We start from the raw sequence: 9,537 nt of genomic DNA on the forward strand, positions 1-9,537 counted from the left end.
CAATGGGTGTTGAGGCGGTGGTCACATTTTCTTTACAGCATTCAGCCAGTGGTGTCTCTCTCTCTCTTTTGATTTCTCACAAAGAGTTACTAATTGTATTAAGCCTGAGGGAATAATGGGTTCGGTGATCTGTGACCAGGAGTTGAACCCGCAAGTGTGTAAGCTTCCAATTGCACGTTGAGAATTGAACAGTGTCCCTGAGCTGTGCGACAACTGCCTCCTGAACCCCCCTCCGCCCAGCGCGGTGATCCTCTGGCAGGCGCCCTATCTGGGATGAGTCGTGGTGCCGGCTGGAGAGCCGGAACCCGCGTCACCCGTCATTAAGCGCATGCCGGCCCCTGTTAGAGTGCTTATTTGTACGCACCATACGAGCGTGCTTAATTGTGCATTGCAAGCACGCTGCGTACACATTCACACGAAAGACCATTAATTGCTCGATCGCAGGCGGTCAACTCGGAGGTGAAGACTCAACCAAGCGTTGTGACAAATTCTTTGCCCTCATTTTCCCTTTTATTATTTTATCCCGTGCACTGAGACCCCCACCCTCTCCTATAGCTGTTCGGCAGATATTTCCCCCTTCATTTAATTTCTTCCTCTCTCTCTCTCCATCTCACTCGAATTATTTTTCCCCGTCCGCCAAGACCTTCAAAGACATTTGTCGGTTCACAAGCGACTTGCTCGGCGCACAATTCCGTGTGGATTTCGGCGGTGACGTCGCTGCATATCTGAGGAGGAACATCAAAAGGCACGAGGCCCCCGCGACGTGCGGACGCGCAGTGGGGCCTGGCTTCGGCGATGGGTTTTTTGTTGTTGCCTCTTTTCATTCCGGCGGAAACCCGGAGCCCCCCCCCCTCCCAGGCCTGCTGCACGCATGCGAGCCCCGTCGGTCGGTCCCCACGGGGGGGCATTTTCTAATCAGGACGTGCGAACATCCCCTCTATCGGGCGCGCAACAGAACGGGACCCGCGGAAGAAAATTACACCGGTGGCGCAGTTGCAGGAGATCAGACATTTAGACGACCTCAGTTTAGCCCAAACGCACGCACGCATGGTACACGGTAGCATGCGGTGCGGCGGCGACTTCAGCCAGCGGCAGCACGTTCACCGCTTGTTGCAGAGGTTTGCGGTTCAAATCCGGCAGGGCACCCTGGTTAATACTCTTGATTGTGTTGACCATAAAATGCCTGCTTCACAAGGGGCGTTTAAGATCCTGTGACGTCAATCAACGCGAGTAGGCCATTGCGTGCTGGCGTTGCCTAAATTAGAAAAATTACCAAAATCTGAATTCATTGGGATTACACAGCAACATTGCTCTCTACTGGAAGACTATATCCGTGTGTGAAACATAGCACTTCCAGATAGCCCTGCACTATAAGAACGGCGCTAATACAAAGCATACTAAATTAATACGCGCATTATAAACACATGCACGCGCATGCACACACAGGTGCACGCGCTCTCACGCATGCACGTACGGACGCCACACGCTCACAAGAAGGATCCCAGTTGAGGTATTAACACAAAACCACTCCCGTTGACTTCAATGCTTCTCGGCTTGTGCCAACCGCCTCTTGCTTTTGCCTGTCACTGTATCCATCATAGCCAAAAAATATAGATTGAATTTTATTAAAACTTATTTTTTTTTACATTTTCCCAACTAAAAGGCATTTTCACATTAGAATTAAATGCAGCGGCTTTTGAAATTTGCCAGCACAGTGGGATGGATTTTGATTGTGATCATTTCAACGCTTTTCATAATCTGCCCCATTCTATGTGTCTTGCTAAAGGTATGGAAACTGAATTCCCATTTCAAGGTGGTACATTACTCATTTTCGATTTAACTAAAAACTGCTAAATAAAAATAAATAAAGTTTTAATTCAAGAAACCCATTTTTAGAATTTGCAATTCACGGTTCTTTTTAAACAAAACAAAATAAATCAACGCATTGAAAACTGTCTGCGGTTCAGAGCCAAAGTCAACGTCTCACAGCAGGCCACGTGCAATCAACAGCGATTCGGTGTTGGCCAGTGTGTGAGTGGCATGTGCTTTGGTTAATTTATCATAGTCATCGGCCAATTAGTGGCCTGAAGATTTGGGGGAAAAAATGCTTTGGTAATTTCAGTATGCAGCACGGATCATATAGTAGCATGGCATATTGATTGGCAATGTTTATAAAAGTTGGGCAACATCACCTAAAAGAAAGTGGAAATCATGCCAACTTAATCCCAACTTACTGTTTTTATTCCATATTGTCGTTTTTTTTTAAAGGGCCAGAATCCCACCGAGCATAAAACAATAAACAGAACAATGTTGAATAGTGGAAATATAAAATACTAGCGATTGTAGCCTGTATATTTTCAGAATGTTTATGCCACCGAAAGCCAAAGACATATCTCGTCTCAATTGCAAGGAATTCCCAGCCCTCGCATTACACCACTGTAATTGTAAATTACCCATTGTGGGTTAATTTGCAAATCTGGCAAAGTTGGCCCATGATGTTGGCACTCCCTATGAATGATTTCACATGGTCTTTAAGCTAATTCCTGATCCGTTCCAGGAAGCAAAATCAATGGCATGCTTATTTACTTCATTACAAACTATCGTTCCTGAAAAAACAAGATACTATTAAGTGTCGTGCATCTTGATTGTAATCATTCCCCCAAACTGGCAGCCCGTGGTATTCATTCAATAGACTTATCAGACTTTAGTATGAATGAAAATGTGTTAAAGTAGCAAAACATTCCACTTTCATAATAACGGTAAACATTACATTTTAAAGCGACATTCTTACTTAAAAGGCAAACAACTTACGCCTTTCAAGAACACTTTCAAGAGAGACTTTAAAAACCATGTAACAAAAGAAACCTTGCCGTTCTTCTTTTACTTACTTTTAATCACCATTAATTTCCAAATGTAGAATCTACCCCGTTCACACTGGAACACGACGGACTACTCTTGCACAAGATGCCACGGGATCTAAAACATACCTCACAGGAGAGAGCTGAGACTCAGTTGCTTTGTACATTAACAACCATTTTCCAATCCACCGCTGGATGTTGCTTTCCCGCGCCTTGTCAACCATCGGAGCTATTTGCTCGTACTGCAGCACAATGGTCAGTGCGGGGAGCATGGACGTACTGTACAGCACAATGGATGTTGCTATACCGCCCTCTGCTGCCAACAACATAGCCCCCCGCAGCCTGTAACAACCTGCTGTGCATGGTGGTCACTGCCCTGCCTCAACGCTGCTCGGCTCCGAAAATCGGGCACATTCCGCGTGGTTTTCTCAAAGGCAGTTCCTTTGCCAAAGCCCAAACCACACAAGGTCAACTGTTTTTGTTGCTGTTGTTGGTGTCGCCTGGAGTGATCTGCACAAGGGGTTAAGCCGCCTATTAAGTGACAGCAGAATTGATTTGTTTGATTGGCCTGTGGCAGGGTGAGCAGCAGGCGCGGTGCTCCGACTGTTTTGGAGGGGTTTTGCGAATGCTATTGGCTGTCCCTGGGTGCCCATACGACATATGCTGCTTGCCGTTAGAGGTTAATGAGCCAGGCAAAGAGGCTTTAAAACTGTATAATCGGAAAGCAAATGAAGACATATGCAAAGTGATTTGAACGTGAAATAGGTTGAAAACCTGGGGACGGGGTAAAGAAATAATTGTGCTCCGCGCTTCCTCGCGGCGGGTCTCGATTTCTTTTTTGGAACGCGATCAAAAGTTGAGACACGTCGGAGAAGTTGGGAGTCGACGGGCAATCCCCACGCTTGGACCGCACCGCCTTGCTGTTTTCACCGTGGTTGTTGCCAAACCGAGAGCCAGTCAACAATTTAGTCAAATAAAAACGTGCATCTTAAGGCGCGTAGTGAAGTCTGTGCGCAATGAAGGCAGGCGATGTGCGTTTAGAACAAAAACAACCCCGATGTTGTTCATTCTCGTCGGCAGCGTGTGCCGTTCACCCTGGCCTTGGACACCGCTGCGACACATACCCAGCACGAAATGGACACAGCGCCCAAAGAGAGTAAATGACAAATACAGCCGGTAACATGATGTCACGTGAGCATGGCCCTGGTGGGACACTGTTATGTTTGTAATCGGCTGCGGACCCCTCGCACGGCCCCTGTGTTCAGACCTCAGTTTGTCGCCGATCTTCACTTTGCACGGCCACCTTGCGTGCAACCAAACAAACTACGCGCTTCACCAACAGCCATGCAGCAGCTCCCGTTCGATCCAAGTGTGGTTGTTGTATCACGTAGGGTCATTGTTTACTCGGACTTGTCATCCTCCGTAAGTTTATGTTTATAATGCGCATAATATATGCGGTGGGCGATAAAACAATGTAAGGACGTGAACTTAAACTTAACAATCAAATCAATTAAATTCAGTCAGAATAAATTAGCATTGTTACATGATGAGTACATCAAGATGCACTCATCAAACCTTTACAGGCGTTATAGGGCAATGTGACACCAAGGACCTCGTTCTTAAAACACTCCGGCCCACGTGTGGGAAAACACTCGTGTACTGTGCACACGTGCCGTATACATATCTCGGTGGAAGTGGTCTATCTGGCTGCGTGCTACAGGATAAGCTCTGTATATACCGCAGCGGTCAAATGATCGTAAATCTATCAGAATGAACATATGCCGCGCCACAGACAGTAATAGCTTGCTGGAAGTTTAGTTTTCTGCCTCATTTGATGAAGGCGATTAGGCCCAAACGCTATACATAGGAATTAATTTCGTTAATGCCTTGTAAGGAACGGGGCTCTATTAGCGCAATGAGCGGTGAAAGTAAGCGTGTCCGAGGAAATGTATCGCGAGTCTGGGAGCGGATGGCGATTGGAAAGTTAAAAAAAAATATTCAGGCTAATGACCTTGCGGAGCAGATGTAGCCCATTAAAATACAATTTGAAAACCTAGAAATACATCTCTGCTAAATAAAACAACATTGGAAGCAAAACTGTTTTTTTAATAAAGATGCTTAATGGCAGTGATTTTTCACACTATCCGATGGAAGTGGGTGTTTTGTAGGCTGACGAGTCATCACAACTCTCTGACATTTGCCCAACATTTTTTTAGGAACTTGGAGTTGGCACAAAATGAGGAATTGTAGATTTTTTTCTCTTAATTACACATACGTGTGTGCATGCGTGCACCGCATTATATGTGCATATACACACTTGGGAGACAGCTTCAATAAGTATTAGCAACAAATTGCTGTGAAAACGATGTCTCTATTCCGTAACGCAGCCATTAAGATGATTAAAACGTGAATTAGTTTAGCCTTATTAAATTATTATTAGGGAATGACCATTATCAGCAATTCTTTTTTATTCCCCCTTTAAAACATATGATTCATGTTAATTTTCATGGGATTTTCACGCTTAAAAAAAACAGACCTGTATAATTCCTCATAATGTAAGAACGTGAAAGTGTGTGCATCTATACACTTGCGTGTTCCATAAAGCAAGCTTGCAGCCCTATTGCAAGCAAGGCATGCCACACAAACCTGGCCATACACTCCAGACAACAGCTCCGAGCCATGCAATTATGCGCGGGACAATTTTCACTGAAAATGGCCGGTGGGGAGTAAATTGCACTCATCAGCGATGTGCTCTTGCTACTGTCCCCCCTCTTCCTCCACCTCTCCACTAACTCCCCTCTCTCCCTTGTGTGTGTGTTTTTAGATGCAGTGGCCCCAAGACCATCACCACTTCCTACCAACCCCCTTGCTCCTCTCTTAAAACCTCCCCGCCAACACCGTCCTCCTGCCACCCTGTCACCCCCCCCCCCACTGCGCCCCCCCCTCCACCACCCTTCCCCCCCACCACCACATTTCAACAACCACCACTTAGCGCAGGGTGAAGTGTTTGGCACACACGCGGCACAGGGAGAGACAACGCGGGTCACCTTTGTAGGCAGAGAAATAAATAATTAATTGCAAATAAAGACGACACAGAAGCCCTCTCCGCGCCAACAATGGCGACCTGACACTTAATTGCAGTCATTTTCATCGTCAGGTTTGAAAGCGGTCATTTAGTCATTTATAGATCCACAGCGGGACCGCGCTCGAGACATACGAATGCGCTCCACGTTTCATGTGGGGCCAGAATAGTAATTGCCACAGACGTGCAGAGGGGAGACGTGTTTATCCATCATCTGCCACGTTTCATTCAGCAATCTGCCAGCTGAACTTGTTCTAATGGTGAGTGTGATGTCTCACATTTGGGTTCTGTTCTCCATGCAGTCCGTGTATTTTTCGTTTATTCTAACCCTGCCACGTATTATTTGCCTTTAAGCGATTCTCAGATGTGTTTCTCTATTTTTTATGCCATTGATCACATCTTCGATCCATATACTGTGGCCAACGGTGTGCGTTGATCGATCGATGAGGGGGAAACAACGATGACAGGGGGAGGACATTGTGGGATTGGGTCGTGGTTAAGAGGTGGCCTGCGTGCAAGGTGGAGACAGGTAAGCGAAAGACGGAGCGATGAAACACCAACAGTGGAAGTGAGAATTGGAGATATGCAGGAAGAATCATAGGCAAATGTATCCATTTCAGGTCTTCGTTCAACAAGGGATTGAAAGAGGTTGCTAGAGATATCTAGTTCTGCAGACTATGTCTAAGGGCATTGTTAATACCACAGGTATTTGTTTTATGTTCAAGCTCTGTAAAACACATGTATATTACTATATAAAAATAATGCTGTGAACTGGAGCTTATCAGTTAGACTTTGATCAATACATTTCCAGGTATAAATACTATCTTTGTAAACGTGACAATCGCATTGGGTGGTGGAGGGTTCATGATAAAAAATGTGTAGACAACTACCATCACGTGGCCTGGCCCAAAAACACAAATGTGGATCAAGTTGTAACGTGCCTGCTGCCACGCGCCTGCTTGCAGGCCATGTCCACAACAGGCAACGGATCGTATGGAGCAGTGGCCACCATCAGCACTCGGGGTGGGCCATGTGGCTCGCAATCACCACAGGGCATCAATGGTAGCATTGACATCCCGCGAATCCCAACATCTCCCATTGCCTTTCCACATGTGGCAGCGGGAATAGGGTCATTGTGATTCCCCGGTTGCCATTGCTAATATACAACTGCAGATACACAGGAGCCCCCGTTGGAGCCAAGTAGGTAATAATGATGCCCTTTGCCCAGGGATGGCTGATTGAATCTCAATACTCTTTTTAGGACGATCCAATCTGGGATGTTTGGCCATTTAAATTCACGTGTGATTTGGCAGGTGAAAGGAATCTGAATTCGCCTAAATAAATATCCGCACGTAATAGAGGGTAACGCTCAAAGCTCCGCCCAGATATATTTAACGAATCCACTCCTGTACTGCCATCCCCTGACCACTTGGGTGCAGTGAAGCCAGAGACCACAGACATGAGAACATACAAGTACGGTACAACCATCAGTGTTGCTGTACTGGCCCTGCTGGACACTGCATCCAGGTACAAAACCATGCTGTGGACGTCGCGTTGCCCTTCTTGGAGACCTGCTCTTGACCAACACAATGTTTTGTAAACAAGACGTACAGTTATTTTATATGTGAAAAACATATTAACTAAGGAGACGGACGAGAGTCGGTGATGACTTCTGTAAACAGTTGCTGAGCAAAGTCCCAAAACGCGAAGCAGCCAGAAACAAACTGCACCATCGAAGTTGTAAAATAACTGAGTAAAACACAAACTCTTGTAATGCGCGGGAATGAGCAGATCGAGAAGAGTGCTTTTGAAGAAGCGAGTGGAGCGACAAAGGATATGTATATTAATTATCATCGTTCCTGTTACATTGAAATGATAACATCTCAGAAGCCCGAGACCCACAGCTGTGACCGGTGGTACAATGGCGCTCCCTGGCGGCCACGGCAGCAGCAGCAGCAGGTCACCAGAGCGCGAGCATCATCGATTACAATCGATTCACACGGTGCACCATCGCACACCTCCTGGCTGTGACGACAATCCACCTCGAAGACTCTGGTGGGACCATCGGCCATATCAGACGTCACCAGCAGGCCGGTGCGCGCATCTCATTCAGAATTAGAAAGTTAAACCCACGGCAGCAGCGCGGTTCTAGATTAAAACCACTGTGTCGTCTGTGCACCTTCACCGGAGGGGCAACCACACAATCACACAATCACACAACCACACAATCACACAACCACACAATCACACAACTACACAATCACACAACTACACAATTACACAATCACACAACCACACAATCACACAACCACACAATCACACAACCACACAATTACACAATCACACAACCACACAATCACACAACCACACAATCACACAACCACACAATCACACAACCACACAATCACACAACTACACAATCACACAACCACACAATCACACGACTACACAATCACACAACTACACAATCACACAACTACACAATTACACGACTACACAACAACACAACCACACAATCACATAACTACACAATCACACAATCACACAACTACACAATCACACAACTACACAATCACACAACCACACAATCACACGACTACACAACAACACAACCACACAATCACACAACTACACAATCACACAACCACACAATCACACAACTACACAATCACACAACTACACAATCACACAACTACACAATCACACAACCACACAATCACACAACTACACAATCACACAACTACACAATCACACAACCACACAATCACACAACTACACAATTACACAACTACACAATCACACAATCACACAACTACACAATTACACAACTACACAATCACACAACTACACAATCACACAACTACACAACCACACAATCACACAATCACACAATCACACAATTACACAATCACACAATCACACAATTACACAACTACACAACCACACAATCACACAACTACACAACTACACAACCACACAATCACACAACTACACAATCACACAATTACACAACTACACAACTACACAATCACAACTACGCAATCACACAACTACACAATCACAACTACACAATCACACAACTACACAATCACACAACTACACAACCACACAATCACACAACTACACAATCACACAATCACACAACTACACAACTACACAACTACACAATCACACAACTACACAATCACACAACTACACAATCACACGACTACACAACTACACAATCACACAACTACACAATCACACAATCACACGACTACACAACTACTCAATCACACAACCACACAACTACACAATCACACAACTACACAACTACACAATCACACAACTACACAATTACACAACTACACAATCACACAACTACACAATTACACAATCACACAACTACACGACGACACAACCACACAATCACACAACTACACAATTACACAATCACACAACTACACAATCACACAACTACACAATCACACAACCACACAACTACACAATCACACAATCACACGACTACACAATCACACAACTACACAATCACACAATCACACAACTACACAATCACACAACTACACAATCACACAACTACACAACTACACAATCACA

This window comes from Lethenteron reissneri, chromosome 25 (genome assembly GCF_015708825.2).
Source record: "Lethenteron reissneri isolate LAM-NWPU_2019-01 chromosome 25, ASM1570882v1, whole genome shotgun sequence".
Classification (NCBI taxonomy): domain Eukaryota; kingdom Metazoa; phylum Chordata; class Hyperoartia; order Petromyzontiformes; family Petromyzontidae; genus Lethenteron; species Lethenteron reissneri.